Genomic DNA, 19,458 nt, shown 5'->3' with positions numbered 1-19,458 from the left:
TTGAAAACGTGACATTAACTGAACGCAAATATTAAACCTCTGGCATATAACGGAAGCACAGTTTGCATTTATGTCAATTATTAGCTTGACCATTGCGCGTGTGATACAACACGATCGTCTGTTTTCTAAGACCTAAACTGCAAATTTTTGTCACTGCTATCGTATTGTATTATGTTACGGGAAAATATGTTGCTAAGCTTCAAAAATAATGTACTGCTGAAGTGTTAAAATAAAGGAACATAAATTGCGGCCTAGCACTAATAGCAAAAATGAATTTTCTCTTAACTTCAATCTTATCATGCTGGTTCCGGATTATTACTGATTTCTTTTCGCATTTCCTTTTTTTTATTACATTGATTGCAGTTCTAGTTTTCATTTGGTTTATGTATTCTTGCAATAATACTCCAATTGATCGATCGACCATGAAAAGGACAAACAGTTAGCACATTGAAAACAATGATGGTTACGTACAATAGGTGTTATTTAATAATTGTGCGGTCGTGGTCGCCAGTGTACGGTGGCTTCCATCTCCGTCAACTAAGATATTTTAAAATTGTGATCCCAGACAGGTGTGGGAGCGGCGCAACAGGGGATGTGGACCCATTGAATTTTAATAGATGTAATCTGCATTTCGCTATTTGTTTGTCGCTCTATGCTGTATCGTCAATTAGAAAAACTCGGAATTCTTTTCTGAATGACTGTAGATTCTGCACGTACGGTAAGTAAGAAAGGACACTTCAGACTAGTAATAAAATCACACCAATGGTGGATCACTACCGTACCGGCACCTCCTAGATATTCTGAAAATAAGTCATAATGCAATGAATAATGAAATTAAACTTGAGGACTGGAGGGTTAATAATAAAATTTCACTTAAGCAACTCAAGATAATTTAGTGTATTGTGAAATTGTTACAATTACAGCCCACAATCCTTACATTAAGGAGGCTTAAAATAGAAAGGAAACTGCAAACAGCTAGGCTCCTAGCTCCTGTCTAAGAAATTTATTACACAGATAACGTAAATATGGTCTATAAGATCATCGACTCTTTCGTAGCAAAAACTTTTCCCTCAGTTTTTTACACAAAATATAGTTTTTTTAGAAATGAGAATCACACGATCACGCATGTGTTGTCCAAAATGTTAAATTCCTTTGATTAATATCAAATTCATCCATCAATGGACTTTTAAATAAGTTACTTTTCTACGCTTCTTACCGTACTTTGTTTTATTCAGTATTTTTTTTAAGTACATACAAGTTACTTATGTCTGCAAGCTGAGTTCATAGAAGGTACGACTGAAGAACATGTAACAAGTAGACAGATTCTGTTTCCAAAAGTTACGTGAATTTTTTAATAAGCAACAACTACAGGTATTTTCCTATATATTCTCAACAGTTAGTTTAAAATTACCTAAATCACACAAACAACGTACAAATTTGGGAGGTGGTGCCAACCAGCTTATACATATTTATTAAACACCACATTTACAACTAATGCTGCTGTTTCGCCATGTCAGAACCCTTATTTTCATCCAGTTGTGGTCACATAATATCATCATCGGGCGCCTTGTTATAAAAGACTAAGCTATTTTAAAGTACATTAAATGATGTCAGTAAAAACGGTAGTGTGACTACAAAATATCACGTGCAAGCAATTTCAATACTTCAGCACTTGCGCATTGTATTCATGACTTTCGGTTTCCCGATAACATTCATACATCGGGAAATATAATGTAACCTGCTGAAATGCGTGTGACATTTGAATAACAACGTTACATATGATCACTAAATCCTGCCACAACTTCAACAGGAACCAACATACTGGTAACTGATGAGAAACATCTAAACATACTGTTTTATATATTTCCTGATTTTTAAGCCACCGCGTGGTTTTTCTAAATGACACGAACTTTTTGGAGCAAAAATATTTAATTCTGGTACAACTGCTGTCCGAAGGATGAAACTATTGGTTAATGCTTCTCCTTCATTTCACGTATTGGGCAAATTGTCTGTTGTGGTATTCCGCTTCTTAAATAACATTCGTATATTTTTTCCAGTGCTTATATGTTTGAGAGCCTTCACCGAGAGTCCTCCACCTGCGTGGTCTACAAGTTCCTTGTACAGGGTGTTTCCGTAAAAGCGTGAAAAAATGCACCACGAAATAGAGAATACTCCACTGATGATTTTGAGACAGAGAACCTGGTGTCGGAGAAGCCAGCTTTCGCAGATATGGAAGTAAACTTGTCTAGCATTACTGTTTTCCATCTGATTTACGACTAACACGTGCACAAGTTTCCACGTAATGTGCTCTTTATTTACATGTACCTTCTTTAGCTCCTACAAGGAAACAAGGACGACGAGCCTGATTACCAGGAAGTCATGATGCAGGTTTTGTTTACTTTACTTATCCATAAGATGGCTCTGTCGTATCGTATTCTCATTGTCCCATGACAGAACGTGCTATGAAGCAATGGCAGACCCGTTCATTACTCAGTGCTATTCAGAGAGGTGCAGTACCGGCATAGTATTTCCTGGTCGCTGGATTAGGAGACGACATCCTATTACATGGCCTGCGAGATCTCTTATCCTCTTGATTATTTGCTATGGGGTCATCTAAAATCACTTGTATATGAGACCCCAGATGATATGGAGGTGGAATTAGTTGCCAGAAGAGTAGCTGCAAGTGATGTGATTCGAAACACTCTAGGGATATTTGCCACGATGGGTCAGAATCGTGTTCTCCGATGCCATGCTTGCATTGACATTGATGGCTGTCAGTTTCAGCACATTTTGTAAGATACAGCATAAATGGTACGTTCATTGTGTCAGTGATATTATTCACATTTAACTAATGTAAATAAAAAAATATACACAGTAATATAATTTTACTCTTTTGGCTTCTCCGTCCGCAGCTCGTGGTCGTGCGGTAGCGTTCTCGCTTCCCACTCCCGGGTTCTCGGGTTCGATTCCCGGCGGCGTGAGGGATTTTCTCTGCCTCGTGATGACTGGGTGTTGTGTGCTGTCCTTAGGTTAGTGAGGTTTAAGTAGTTCTAAGTTCTAGGGGACTGATGTTAAGTCCCATAGTGCTCAGAGCCATTTTGGCTTCTCCAACCCCAGGTTCTCTATGTCCTGTTACATTTTTCCACGCTCTCGCAGAAACACCCTGTAGAATATTCTCGGTTTACAAGCCGCGTCACTTCGAATAAAACACTCTAGCATTCAGTAGCTGTCTGCATCATCATCATCGAGAGTTAAAATCAGGACTGCCGAGGATGGAGCAGTGTTCTACTTATACAGATTTGAAGACAGCGTCTTCCAGAGGGGGCCGGACTGACGCATGCGCACAATTTGGGCTGCTCCTAGCAGCTCCGTCCCGCCGAGGGACCCAGTGACGTCACCAGGCGCGAGGGGGCTGGTACGATTTTTCCATTGAGCACTTTGAGGAGCAAGGTCAGAGAACTGCGAGGTTGCGTCTGTCTTGCTACCCAGGGTACGTAAATGACTCCTTGATAAGGCCTCGTGGTGAAACTGCACTGTAGCAGTTCGTCGACCAAGTGAACATTGTCCATCCCAACATTAAATCTGCTACCGAGCGAGGTGGCGCAGTGGTTAGCACACTGGACTCGCATTCGGGAGAACGATGGTTCAAACCTGCGTCCGGCCATCCTGGTTTAGGTTTTCCGTGATTTCCCTAAATAGTTTCAGGCAAATGCCGGGATGGTTTCTTTGAAAAGGCACGGCCGACTTCCTTCCCCATCCTTCCATAATCCGATGGGACCGATGACCTCACTGTTTGGTCCTCTCTCCCAAATGAACCAACCAACCAACAATTAAATTTGTGAACGAGTTGTAGAAGGACGGCTTGTATATTTTGGTTGAAAGGAAGGTAGAAGGCCGGAATGATCATTCAGTGTACAGGAAATCCACACACCGACAGGTACGTGAACACCAACAGTTTTCACCGCCATCTGCACAAGAAAGCGGTCCTGACACTCTGGTACAAAGGACAAACATTATTTCTGACGACGACAGTCTAGAGTCTAGAGTCTGACTTGTAGCATTTGAAGTGTATGTTCAGGGAAAGTGGTTAGTGCAAGGGAGACATTCCAAAAGCTTTCAGATGCCACCGACGATAGAAGCATCGTGAATTGGCGGAAGGGGCTGAGGCAGCTGCATTCCTTCAGTGCTGTGGAGCAGCTACTAGCATGATAGGACGCCTGCTAAAGAGACATGGACTGAGACCAGTGTTCCGGCCCACGTGTAGGATAAAAGATATTTTGCACCCAGATAAGACAGTAGCGGTCTTCGAGTTCCTGAGATTTATGGTGTCCCCTGTCAATGTGTTTGCGTTTACGTTAGTCAAACTACTCGCCCTGTTACTGAGCTTCGTGCAGAGCATTCACGATGCAACAAACAAGGGAACTTGAGAAATCGGCCGTGACTGAATATCGCCTAGAAAATGGGTGTAAAATACCATTTGAAAAGACGGGAGTTTTGACTCAAGCATCATCATATTGGGATTTGTAAAGGAAGCGAACGACATTAGGATAAACAGCAACAATTTTAACAGACACCAGGGGTACACACACCTAGCAGGGCATAAGGACGAGCACTGGGCGCTGAGCGAAAGCAAAGGCGGATGCTTGACGCTTGTTTGGACGCGGGAGCGGCAGTCTGAAGCGCGGTGGCGGCCCCTCGCGCGCTCTGACGACACTCGGTCGCCCGGCGGGACGGAGCTGCCAGGATCAGCCCAACTTGCCTGCACATATGAGTCACTCCGGCTCTCTTTGGAAGGCTCCAGACGCTGGCGTTATGTATCTATAAGCAGAACACGGCGTCAGCACTGACAGTCAGTAATTTTAATCCTGAGGCGGATAGCGTAGACAGCTATCTACAGCTCGCGTGTTTTATTCGAAGTGACGCGGCTTGTAAACCGAGAAAATTTTATCGAATTCATGCCATCGCGAAAGTTTCTGTGGACAAAACGTTTCTTTCAATTTTCGTTTAGGGTATATATTCCTAAATCTTTCCTTGTATCCTCAACTCTTTATCCCTTTTACCATCTTCACAACTGGTAAATATCAAAAGTATCGCTACATTGATTTTGATTCGTTATATCAATGAGCAAGTGCTGAATTATTGATCGGTTTTTAACTATATATATGACGGTAGTATCTGTTCCCGAAAGAACAGTTACCGTGGATGACCATGCAGCTTTGCTAGAAATGAAATGATAATTAAATACACACCCTAGCTGCAATCAGGCGTTGATACACTTCATTGGGGACATGTTGAAAATGTGTGCCCCGACCGGGACTCGAACCCGGGATCTCCTGCTTACATGGCAAACGCTCTATCCATCTCAGCCACCGCGGGCACAGAGGATAGTGCGTCTGCAGGGACTTATCCTTTGCACGCTCCCCGTGAGATCCACATTCCCAACATGTCCACGACACTACATTCGTAGTGCGCCTAATGGATGTTTGCCCATCATACCCATTACTCGTGGCAGATTAATCTACCAAGTCCCGTACGAGTTCGGGCATAGCGTGTGCGTTCGCACAAGAAGGTCAAAGGCCGGGAACCCATATTTTTAACTATATATATGACGGTAGTATCTGTTCCCGTACGGGACTTGGTAGATTAATCTGCCACGAGTAATGAGTATGATGGGCAAACATCTATTAGGCGCACTACGTGTTGTGGACATGTTTGGAATGTGGATCTCACGGGGAGCGTGCAAGGGACAAGTCCCTGCAGACGCACTATACTCTGTGCCAGCGATGGCTGAGATGGATAGAGCGTCTGCCCTGTAAGCAGGAGATCCCGGGTTCGAGTCCCGGTCGGGGCACACATTTTCAACATGTCCCCAATGAAGTGTATCAACGCCTGATTGCAGCTAGGGTTTCTATTTAATTATCATTTCATTTATCGGTTTCTATAATTGCTGATCATAATCGGGCTATTACTAATTTATTTTTTTCCAATAGTAATCGTAGAATCTTTGTCACGTAAACTCTGCTTTTTATTATTTCTGTTAATCACTGAGTCACATTTTTGCAGTTAATGAGAGTAACACAAGACGTAAGTCTATGTGCCAAAGTGATAAACTGTCATTATGGGACTCGTCAAGTACGGCTCACATAATACACAAATATCCCATGGGGATCAATAATGCTGCTGCCTCTTGGGCGCCCACATAAATTTATCCAGGAAGTGACAAGATTCTTAATTAGCTGTTTTCGATATAACTGATGGGCAAGCATGGTCTCCGCACTTGCCCTCAATGGAAAACGTGTGGGATATGATGGGACTACTCAACCAACAACTTTTACAGAACTACATGAACAGGTAGTCCAGGCAAGGCATAACGTATATCAGGACAGTATTCGCCCTATGTACGATCGACCGTGTCTCAGAATCAGCGCCTGCAATGCAGCCTGTGGAGCTTACACCACGTAGTAATATGAGCGTTTCAGCGTTGGTCTATAGCTGGTGCTTCAGAACCGCTTGTGTTCTTGATCTGTAAATATAAGAATTTCATGTACTTCGATTAGATTAGATTAGATTAGATTTACTTTCATTCCAATTGATCCGTAGTGAGGAGGTCCTCCAGGATGTAGAACATGTCAGAAAAACAACGATACATGACAAATATTTACACCTAAAACAAATAAGCTAATGTACATTCCACAGGTCTCAAGTGGAATGATCGTCATTTCTTAATGAACACTATATGAAAGAGTCATTTTACAAATACTAATGCGCCGAATCTACACTCCTGGAAATGGAAAAAAGAACACATTGACACCGGTGTGTCAGACCCACCATACTTGCTCCGGACACTGCGAGAGGGCTGTACAAGCAATGATCACACGCACGGCACAGCGGACACACCAGGAACCGCGGTGTTGGCCGTCGAATGGCGCTAGCTGCGCAGCATTTGTGCACCGCCGCCGTCAGTGTCAGCCAGTTTGCCGTGGCATACGGAGCTCCATCGCAGTCTTTAACACTGGTAGCATGGCGCGACAGCGTGGACGTGAACCGTATGTGCAGTTAACGGACTTTGAGTGAGGGCGTATAGTGGGCATGCGGGAGGCCGGGTGGACGTACCGCCGAATTGCTCAACACGTGGGGCGTGAGGTCTCCACAGTACATCGATGTTGTCGCCAGTGGTCGGCGGAAGGTGCACGTGCCCGTCGACCAGGGACCGGACCGCAGCGACGCACGGATGCACGCCAAGACCGTAGGATCCTACGCAGTGCCGTAGGGGACCGCACCGCCACTTCCCAGCAAATTAGGGACACTGTTGCTCCTGGGGTATCGGCGAGGACCATTCGCAACCGTCTCCATGAAGCTGGGCTACGGTCCCGCACACCGTTAGGCCGTCTTCCGCTCACGCCCCAACATCGTGCAGCCCGCCTCCAGTGGTGTCGCGACAGGCGTGAATGGAGGGACGAATGGAGACGTGTCGTCTTCAGCGATGAGAGTCGCTTCTGCCTTGGTGCCAATGATGGTCGTATGCGTGTTTGGCGCCGTGCAGGTGAGCGCCACAATCAGGACTGCATACGACCGAGGCACACAGGGCCAACACCCGGCATCATGGTGTGGGGAGCGATCTCCTACACTGGCCGTACACCACTGGTGATCGTCAAGGGGACACTGAATAGTGCACGGTACATCCAAACCGTTATCGAACCCATCGTTCTACCATTCCTAGCCCGGCAAGGGAACTTGCTGTTCCAACAGGACAATGCACGTCCGCATGTATCCCGTGCCACCCAACGTGCTCTAGAAGGTGTAAGTCAACTACCCTGGCCAGCAAGATCTCCGGATCTGTCCCCCATTGAGCATGTTTGGGACTGGATGAAGCGTCATCTCACGCGGTCTGCACGTCCAGCACGAACGCTGGTCCAACTGAGGCGCCAGGTGGAAATGGCATGGCAAGCCGTTCCACAGGACTACATCCAGCATCTCTACGATCGTCTCCATGGGAGAATAGCAGCCTGCATTGCTGCGAAAGGTGGATATACGCTGTACTAGTGCCGACATTGTGCATGCTCTGTTGCCTGTGTCTATGTGCTTGTGGTTCTGTCAGTGTGATCATGTGATGTATCTGACCCCAGGAATGTGTCAATAAAGTTTCCCCTTCCTGGGACAATGAATTCACGGTGTTCTTATTTCAATTTCCAGGAGTGTAAAATAGAGAAGTTTATTTATTTATTTACAATGTAATAAACGTGCAACACAACCACTATAATACTTATTTACAATGAACACATTACTGCACTGAAATTGTGCAGAAGTTTTATCACACACACAAGTCAGTTAGTTCTACTGAGAAATTCATGAATGGAGTAGGAGGAGTTGACCCCCAATAAATCCTTTAGGCTTCTCTTAAACTGAATTTCATTGGTTGTTAAGCTTTTTATGGCTGCTGGCAAGTTATTGAAAATGTGTGTTCCTGAATAATGTACACCTTTTTGTACAAGACTAAGTGACTTTAAATCCTTGTGAAGATTATTCTTATTTCTAGTATTGATCCCATGAATTGAGCTGTTGGTTTTAAAAAGCGATATATTTTAATGACAAATTTCATTAAGGAATAAATATGTTGGGAAGCAGTAGTTAGTAGCTCTAGTTCCCTAAACAGGCTTCTGCAGGATGTTCTTGAGTTCACACCACATATAACTCTTACTGCACTTTTTTTTTGTGAAATGAATTAAGTACATTTTCATTGTAGGTGTAGATAACGTTCTCAATATCAGAACCCTTTATAAATCGAAACTGTGACTTTCACAGTATGTTATTTGGGATAAGATGCTTATAAGGCCGATTGTACATTACTTTTTCTAAAATCTTGAGTAGATTGGTAACCTCTAAAACGGTATAATGATTATTTTTCTGGCATTGTATTATGCGTTGCTAAATGATGGAAATTTTACGTTGCACAAAAGTTTCTTCAATCATAACCTTAGCTAAAACTACTCATAACCATATTCCAGTTGTTCATCATCATCATCCGCGCAGCTCTTTTAGCTCCTCTGCTCCTTGGTCTATCAGTTTTTTTTTTCTATACGCTGCACTGAAGCTACTTCCTTCGAGGTTCGATGCTCATCGATTATCTGCAGTATTAACTCAGTGGAGATGCTAGCTGTAATATCCAACTTCTCGAGGATATGAAGTTTTGCTACATTCCCATCATTAAACCCTGTTAAGTTTCCAAAACAGAAGGCTTCGCAACCAAATTGGAACAACCACAGGCTTTGAGCATTCGTTCCTGATATGACCACTGAAGTTTTGATTTGGGTTCTGCATTTCGCCATGCAGACACTTTCATAGAGATCCTGCCGAAGCCAGTGCTCAAGGGGTAGGTATAGTGGCCGTTATAATCTCATCAGGAAGGTTATTCTAATGTTTATAAGCTTCCACACTTCTCTTGCTTTTCAGGAATTTGCGCTACTATTGGAACATGGACCATGTTGTGTATTGTCTGTCAACTAGTAATAAGATCAAATAGCTCATATTGCATTCTTAAGAGCCTCTGTCTCCTAAATACTGTATGTTTTCTTACGCCAGACTTTTGCAAAAACCAATGGAAAACTAGTTTCATTCCTGCAGTTTCCATCCCACCATTAGAGTCTAAATAATTCCTGCTAACAACAGCTTTGTGTGTTTGTTGCCGTTGTGTTTCTTTGCCAGCATCGTTATATTTCTCGTGCAGGGAACATGCAGAATAATATTTGGACGGTACCTATAAATCTAATAATGTTTCAGTGTCGATACTAATGACGGTTGAACCGTAGTGAAGTAATCCTCTCTACACCCAGGAACTGTGAAACAAAGCTGATATATCTTTGGCGTTAGTTGCATGACAGTTTTCTTGCGTAGCACTTTTATGCTGTCTTCAATTATATCTGCATTTGCAGTGAGGAAAATTGCGTTCATTGCAGTACATTGGAGTGGAGGACCAAGCATGTTCATCATACCACATTAAAAGTTTCCAGGAAGGAGTTTATGAGCGCTTAACTGTGAAGTTAGTAGTGCATAAAAAGGTTTCCACCTCGTCTTCCAAGTCCTATACAGCTTCATTCTATCACTGACCTTTGATGCCTTTAATGTTGTGACAGTGTCACAGACACACATTACTTGCCTGGCAATAACGTATACAGTATCACTGGTGTCATTGAAGCGCGCACTTAAGAACTGCAATACGGCTCACGGATGAAGTGCAAACAGCTATCTCTTTACTAATAAAATAGTCGTAAGAAATGAGGATAATATGATGTAACTATGTTATCTTTAGAGTTTGGACACAATGATCACTACATGCGTCGTGTTTGGTTATAATTTTTCGTACAGCAGACGGAAATACAAGGAAGGTAATGTTTCGCTGCAAGTATAATAAGAAAGATCTTACGTATTGTTGCCTTTGTACTGTATGTAATCCTTAACAATTATATTACACTTCAGTCTTAATTGAAGTACAGGCAGTGTTTACATAATTTATGTGCATTTAAGGGTTTTAATAAATCTAATATTAACAGACGTAGCTTAAAGATCATTTGCGGCTTTCCTTCGATAGTATGCTCGTTATGAATTAAGAATGTTCTGCTATAAATATAAAATGCTATTTGTCATTGATAACAGGTGTCCTTATTCATTTGAGTGTTCATACGAAAAGTACAGTCTGCCTTAAATGTTTCTACGTGTAACTTGACGTTTCTCTGTGATAGGTTCTAATTACGTGTGCTAAATTCAACCAGTACTCAAATATTTTGCATTTTATCCTTTACTAACAACTGCAGTCGTATATAATGAAATAATGTACAACCTCTTGCATAAAAGATATTTAATATCTTTATCGGTTTCGGGCACTTATTTGTTTACCTGCATAACTTGCTCGGACCACATCGTAAAGCTAATAACGTCACTTCGTTCCAGAAAACCGTAATAGTTCCATACACAAATTTCCTGACGCTGACATCTTACTTCAGAGAACACAAGGCTTCGGTAAAAGACGCGGATTTGCCGATCCATTTATGTATGTCTATGGTCAGCATCACAGTTTTGACATACTCGTAATATGTGTGATATACAAACCAAGTTGAAGGGGAAGCAAGGGAAGCGGCAGTTGAAAAGGGAGTAAGACAGGGTTGTAGCCTATCCCCGATGTTATTCAATCTGTATATTGCGCAAGAAGTACAGAAAGCAAAAGGAAAATTTGGAGTAGGAATTAAAATCCGCGGAGAAGAAATAAAAATTCGAGGTTGGAAGATGACATTGTAATTCTGTCAGGGACAGCAAAGGACCTGGAAGAGCAGTTGAACAGAATGGACAGTGTCTTGGAAGGAGGATATAAGATGAACATCAACAAAAGGAAAACGATGATAATGCAATATACTCGAAATAAATAAGATGACGTTGAGGGAATTAGATTAGGAAATGAGACACTTAAAGTAGTAGATGAGTTTTGCTACTGAAAGGTCTCTGTTGGATTCCTTTCATGTTAATTTCTTAAAGCTGTTGCCATTTAAGGCATACATTTCAACTTCTAAATTTACTGTGGTGTTTCTGACTCTATCTGGGAGGAGACTGAGCAATAGAACACGTTACTTTTACACACAAACAAGAACGATCTGTCACATTACTACACTTTAAAACATATTTTATATGTAATTCATGTCACACAGTCTCATATGGAACCTACATGCGCTTTCTTTTGTATAGTGTATATGATAAGATACTGTCATCCTCCTTCCCTTCTGTGTGAAAGGATGAATGAGCAAATTATTTCTAGTTGCATGCTTGATGGTAGCAGATAAACCTGTCTGCTAGAGAACAGTAGGACCAACGTCGGAACAGGTAGCTACGCTTTCTAAAAGCAAAGAGATGTCTGTTCTTGGTATGGTCCTGTCCGTCCCTTGGCATGTTGGTATAGGAAGCTGCCTCTCTGGTCACTTCCGTTTGTATCTGTGAGGCACCCTCAGTAGGGGTCCATGCCAGCTGGTCTGCGGCGAGCGTCTGAAGTAATAAGATCTCCAGCTAAGTGCGTCTCTGCTAAGTCCGTAGGACAATGGATTTCTTAAGTTCAGCCTAACTGAAAATTTAATTACCTTTGTTTCATGCTTAGATCTAAAATATCGTATGTTATCTTAAATTGCAACGCAGTGTAATTCGAGTGTGAAGTTCAGAATATCTTCCAGTAGTTGCTTTGTCACTACTTTGAAGTGAAACCACGTGTTGATGATCTGTAACTCTAACTAAGATCATCAATCTTAAATGCGGATGTGCGTGAGATTATAACGTCTCGTTTTGACAATATTTTTCAATATAGCAACTTTTCTTTATGTTCAAACCACGTGGGGTGTACTTTGTAAGACCAGTACCACGTGCTTGTATGATTGTTTGACCCATCAGCTTAATAGTATGACGATAGTAACCAGTTCGAGGTTTTTCTTTTGTAAATTGCGTTTCGATGTAATTTATTTTAATTATCAAAATTATTGTGGAGTTACACTCTTTGTGTAAACCAAGTTGACCACGTGAAGCATGTGGTGTAATCATCAAAGTAGCCCTCAGCTATTCTTTCTGAGAAGATTTCACAGATAATTAGTATGAATTTAGTATACCAGTGTGTGGTAATTTCATGACGGACAGGATTGCGCTACAACCGTAACTTCTTTGGGTGAAAATTGAATCGGTTGGTTGTGGTTAATTTCCTCTTGCATATGTTTCAACTTTCTTCGTGTGATATTTTATGAATGCAGTGTTGTATGCAGTCTCCCAATCTTGGCTCCATATCTGATGTGTTCCGTAAGATTAGAAACACACATTTTCACAATCCTAAATAAGGCACCAGTTAAGTCATGAATCAAGTTTAATATGCTGAAATTATAACGGTACAATGATCAATGTTAAAATAAATGTCCAAATATAAACTGATTTATTTCTTTTTATTTAAATTCTCTCTCTCTCTCTCTCTCTCTCTTTCTCTCTCTCTCTTTCTCTCTCTCTCTCTCTCTCTCTCTCTCTCTCTCTCTCTCTCTCTCTCTCTCTCTCTCTCTCTCATATATATATATATATATATATATATATATATAATCACTCGTTGTCGTAATGACTATTAAAGATTATAATTAATGTTAGTCTGGATGGCAACTTGGTAAACTAGACTGGATATCTGGTGAAACAGTTGCTCGGTAATGCAAGGATAACTTCCCCAGATAGCTCACAGCTTTTAACCTGGTTTTATTATCTTGAATATCAGCACCGCTTTCAGAAAAACTTAATGCATCAACCTTACACTACTTAGGGAGCAAAATAACTGATGATGATCGAAGTAGTGAGGGTATAGAATATAGACTGTCTGTGGCAAGAAAAGCGTTTCTGAAGAACAGATTTTATAGATTTAAGTCTCAGGAAATATTTTCTGAAAGTATTGTATTAAGTGTAGCCATGTATGGAAGTGAAACATGGGTAATAAATAATTTAGACAAGAAGAGAATACAAGCTTTCGAAATGTGGTGCTACAGAAGAATGCTGAAAATTAGATGGGTAGATCATGTAAATAAGGAGGAGGTACGGAATAGAATTGGGGAGAAGAGGAATTTGTGGCACAACTTGAGTGAAGCATGAAGGCATGAAGGGATCACCAACTTAGTATTGGAGGAAAGTGTGGAGGGTAAAAATCATAGACGTAGATCAAGAGATGAATAACTAAGCAGATTCAGAAGGATGTAGGTTGCAGTAGTTACTCCGAGATGAAGAAGCTTGCACAAGGTAGACTAACATGGAGAGCTAAATCAAAACAGTCTCTGGACAGAAGACCACAACAATAACATACAAACCAAAGCTTCTCTCTTTTCATCAACCGCTATATTCACTTTGCTCCATAAACAGTGCGCGAACCGTTCCATAATTGTGAAACCCTCAATTCTTTTTTGATTTGCTTTTCCTAGCACAGTACGTAATCCCACGTTTTATCTTAGATGCACTTGAAGATAATTTAACATTTTCTTCTGCAGGCCTAACCATGATGTTGAAGTGCGTCGGGCTGTAGTCATCCCTTGTTTCATTCCTTTTCACTGAGCAAACTTGATTGCATGATATGAAAGGTCTATTTAATCGATAGTTTTCAGTGTGTAAGCAAGACAGTGGTATTCTCCATGGGAGTGCATGATGATTTAATTCTAAAATCCTTTGCGGTTTCTGCCCGCCTCGGCTTGCCCTCAGCGGGCGAGGCGAGTGACCGCATGCACGGGACTGGAGGTAAACACTGGTCGCCCGAGTCGCAGGTAGCTGTCCGCTCTATCGAATTCAAATCGTTCAAATGGCTCTGAGCACTATGGGACTTAACATCTGAGGTCATCAATCCCTTAGACTTAGAACTACTTAAACCTAACTAACCTAAGGACATCATACACATCCGTGTCCGAGGCAGGATTCGAACCTGCGGCCGTAGCGGTCGCGCGGTTCCAGACTGAAGCGCCTAGAACTGCTCAGCCACACTGGCCAGCTTATCCCCTCTATCCCATTCACTACGGCAGAGGGCGGCGTGCATCTTTGACAGGGTTAGCATCGGTCGCGGAAGAAAGCGTTTCCGTTCTGTGTTCAGTGAACACTCCAGCTCTCGCTGTAGTGGCGAATATGAATGTGGCGTTTTCTCCGAAGAAACCAGCCACCCATGCAAACACCGCGTCCTGTAAGATAACATCTCACTCTCGTGAAGCAGCCTTGGGGTGCGTCCACAGGCTTATCTGGCGCTTTCAGTGTAATCATTTAGACTGTATTAGCTGTACGACTGTTGGTTGGTTAGTGCTCGCTACTTTGGGAGCGACTGTTTACCAAAGGGTGGCACTCGCAAATTTTTGGAACGAGGAGTTGTCATAGCTCAGCGCTTGTAGTCTTCCTAAAAGCGTCGCATGTCCTTCCACAAGAAATAAACATTTTTGATTGGAGAAATAGATCATAGATTGACCAAATGGCAATTTTGGAGGGCTCACAGCACGAAGGAGCAGGAGAATACAAGTTCCATATTCACTTGAGGCTAGGATCTTTAAAGAGTCAGGCGGTTCAGTGTCAGGAGCTGGAGAGAGGTATTCGATATCTGGAAGCAAACTCTGGACTTGGAGAGAAGCAGCCGATTTGTGAGGAGATCAGCCTTGCCAAGCCAGCGTCCGTCTCCTCCTGCGACCTCGCCACACCTCGTCTTCCGTGACTCGTGTAAGTTTCGCAGCGAAACGGCGTACAAAATTTCTCAAAAGTACAGGCTCATTGCCTCAGGATAATTAATCATCCACTGTACGATGACTTCTCGGAAATGATTTTATTCTTTGGGGTTCTACTACTCACTAACCTTCCAAAGCAGTCACCACTAATAATTTATGTCAGAGAACACGATTCCTTATCCGTTTGGTCTATCAGGTGAGAAACTGTGTGGTCCTTTCCTTCCTAACGTCCATGATTATCAAGCGTTTATTTGTGTATCTGCAGTCATTCTCCCGTGACGAGTATTTGATCCTCATTACTTCTGAAATTATTGTCGGAAGGATTGACTCAGCATACAAGAAAAATCAAAACAACCTTCGCTGACATAAAAAGCAAGGGTGGTAGCGTTAAGAGTGCAACGGGGCTTCCGCTGTTAAATGAAGAGGAGAGTGCGGATAGATGGAAACAGTACATTGAAGGCCGCTGTGAGGAGGAACATTTGTCTGATGCGATAGAAGAAGAGACAGTAGTCGATTTAGAAGAGATAGTGGATACAGTATTAGAATCAGAATTTAGCAGAGCTTTGGAGGACTTAAGATGAAATAAGGAAGAAATGATAGATAATATTCCATCAGAACTTCTAAAATCATTGGGGGAAGTGGCAATAAAACGATTATTGATTTTGGTGTGTAGAATGTATGAGTCTGACGATATACCATCTGACTTTCGGAAAAATATCATCCTCACAATTCCAGATACTGCAAGAGTTGAAGATTGCGAGAGGTATCGCACAATTAGCTTAACAGCTCCAACATCCAAGCTGTTGACAGGAATAAGATACAGAAGAATGGAAAAGAAAACTGAGGATGTGCTAGATGACAATAAGTTTGGCTTTAGAAAAGCTAAAGGCACCCGAGAGGCACTTATGACGTTGCGGCTGACAATGGAAGCAAGACTAAAGAAAAATCAAGACACGTTCATAAGATTTCACTACCTGGAAAAAGCGTTCGATAATGTAAAATGGAGCAAGGCATTCAAAATTCTGAGAAAAAAAGGTGTAAGCTATAGGGAGAGACGAGTAACATACATTATGTACAAGAGCAAAGAGGGAGTAATAAGAGTGGACGACCAAGAACGAAGTGCTCGGATGGTATAATCTTTCGCCGCTACTGTTCAATCAGTACATCAAAGAAACAATGATGGAAATAAAGGAAAGGTTCAAGAGTGGAATTAAAATTCAAGATGAAAGGATATCAATGATACGATTCGCAGATGGCTTTGCCATCCTGAGGGCACGTGAAGAAGAATTACACAATATACTGAATAAAATGAACAATCTAATGAGTACAGAATATGAATTGAGAGTAATCGAAGAAAGACGAAAGTAATGAGAAGTAGCTGAAATGAGAACAGCGAGAAACTTAACGTCAGTATTGAAACTTCTTGGCAGATTAAAACTGTGTGCCAGACCGAGACTCGAACTCGGGACCTTTGCCTTTCGCGGGCAAGTGATCTACCAACTGAGCTACCCAAGCACGACTCACGCCCCGTCCTCACAGCTTTACTTCTGCCAGTACCTTGTCTCCTACCTTCCAAACTTTACAGAAGCTTGGTTCGCAGGAGAGCTTCTGTAAAGTTTGGAAGGTAGGAGACGAAGTACTGACAGAAGTAAAGCTGTGAGGACGGGGTGTGAGTCGTGCTTGGGTAGCTCAGTAGCTCAGTTGTTAGAGCACTTGCCCGCGAAAGGCAAAGGTCTCGAGTTCGAGTCTCGGTCCGGCACACAGTTTTAATCTGCCAGGAAGTTTCATATCAGAGCACACTCCGCTGCAGAGTGAAAATCTCATTCTGTTAACGTGAGTATTGTTGGTCACGAAGTAGATGAAGTTAAAGAATTCTGCTACCTAAGCATTAAAATAACCAATGATGAACTGAGCAAGGAGGACATCAAAAACAGCCTAGCACTGGCAGAAAGGGCATTCCTGGCCAAGAGAGGTCTACTAGTATCAAACATAGGCCTTAATTTGAGGAAGAAATTTCTGAGTAGGTAGGTTTGGAGCAAAGCATTGTATGGTAGTGAAACATGGTCTGTGGGAAAATCGCAACAGAAGAGAATCGAAACATTTGAGATGTGGTGCTACAGACGAATGTTGAAGATTAGAAGGACTGATTGGATAAGGAATGAGGAGGTTCTGCACAGAATCCTAGAGGAATGGAATATGTGGAAAACAGCAACAAGAAAAAGGGACCGGATGATAGCACACGTGTTAAGACATCAGCGAATGACTTCCAAGGTACTAGAGGGAGCTGTAGAGGGAAAACATTGTAGAGGAAGACAGAGATTGGAATACATTCAGCAAATAATTGAGGACATAGGTTGCAAGTGATACTCTGAAATGAAGAGGTTGGCACAGGAGAGGAAAAAAAAAATCTTCTGAGCAGTCTTTGAATGGGCAACCAATAAATGTACGTGATTTGTAACCCTTGTTTCATTACAGTAGCTGATAGTCCCCATCACTGCTTAGTAATTATTAATATTCATCAGGGCACACACGTGTCACAGCAAACCCTTCCCCTTCATTTCCCTGTGCATAACTCCTTTACATACACCTCGACTACAGTGGGGGCCCTGCACCTTGAGTGATGGTTATGTTATGTTATGTTAACAGGGGACCTAGAATCGACGGAGAGGCTCCGTCCCCACCTCAGCCGCAGTGGTCCGCAACCCCACGACGATTACCGCAGTCCACCCCTCCGCCGCCCCACACCGAACCCAAGCTTAGTGTGCGGTTCGGCCCCCCGTGGACCCCCCCAGGGAACGTCTCACACCAGACAAGTGTGACCCCTATGTTTGCTTGGTAGAGTAATGGTGGTGTACGCATACGTGGAGAACTTGTTTGTGCAGCAATCGCCAACATACTGTAGCTGAGGCGGAATAAGGGCAACCAGCCTGCATTCGCCAAGGCATATGGAAAACCGCCTAAAACCCATCCACAGACGGGCCGGCTCACCGCATCTCGACACAAGTCCACTGAGCGGATTCGTGCCGGGGACCGGTGCTCCTTCCCGCCTGGAAAGCTGTGCGTTAGACCGCACTGTCACCTGGGCGGGCTGAGTGATGGTACTCGGTGCATGTCAGTGGCAAATCAGATTGACTACAGCCTTAACCCCAGCGGAGTCTTGCAATCTCAACGCCATTTTGCCTATTTGTACAGGGTGTTCGGAAATTCCCGTTACAAACTTCTAAGACTTCTAGAGAAGAGTGATTACGTAATGTTTTGAATAGAAACCCACGTGCGGGAACGTCATCAAACGCTCTAAAGAGCGTCAAAGTTATGGGCACCGGCGCCTGTAAACGCATGTACATACAGGGTGATTTCGTGAAGATGTTACAAACATTCTACGAGAAGGATAAATCTGTCAGTTTGAGGTGAAGGTCGCTGTGACGGAAACAAACACTTGAAAGTTGTAAGTGGAAACTGTTCTGATACCTATGACTGTTGTTGCTAAGACTGTAGGGTACGCAACTTTCAGACATGGCAGTATGGACCGAAAAAAAAAAAAAAGAAATTGTAGTAAACATGGGATCTAAAATACATACCTTAAGAGACTCGTGTACTCATAGCTCCTTATGTATGCATTTAGAGCCTATGTTCACTCGACATTTTTTCCTTTTTTTGGTCCATACATCCACCTCTGAAACTTACGTATCCTGAATTCTTAACAACAACAGTACCAGCGTATGCATTCCACTGTCAGACCTCTCAGAATGATTTTTACTTATATCTTTGGACTCGTTCATTTCAGAACCAGGGACACTTAGATTGATACAGTTATCCGTCTCCAGAATTCTTGAAAATTTGTACCATTAACAAGGAATCAGACGCCGGTGCCTGTAACGTCGACGCTCTTTAGCATCATTGGATGACATTTTCGGACATAAATTTCTGTTCTAAATATTATGTACTCCCTTCTACAGGTTCTGGAAGTTTGTAACGGAAACTTACGAAGATCCTGCATTTGTATAATGGGACTTAATATACTTTTTAAGTACTTTACCATGTCTTGGCATTGTAACGAAAGATCAATATATTTTCCTTGCACAAATAATGTCATAATAAATAAAATTATACTCAAATTGCACTACACAGCATAAAACTTGTTTATGAAGCTCCACACCATTGTATCAAACACTGCTCTGACCACATAATGGGGTGCGCAACTTTTCACACACACACACACACACACACA

Source organism: Schistocerca piceifrons, chromosome 3 (assembly GCF_021461385.2).
Source record: "Schistocerca piceifrons isolate TAMUIC-IGC-003096 chromosome 3, iqSchPice1.1, whole genome shotgun sequence".
NCBI classification, from domain to species: Eukaryota; Metazoa; Arthropoda; class Insecta; order Orthoptera; family Acrididae; genus Schistocerca; species Schistocerca piceifrons.
Note: the sequence above shows the minus strand (reverse complement) of the source record.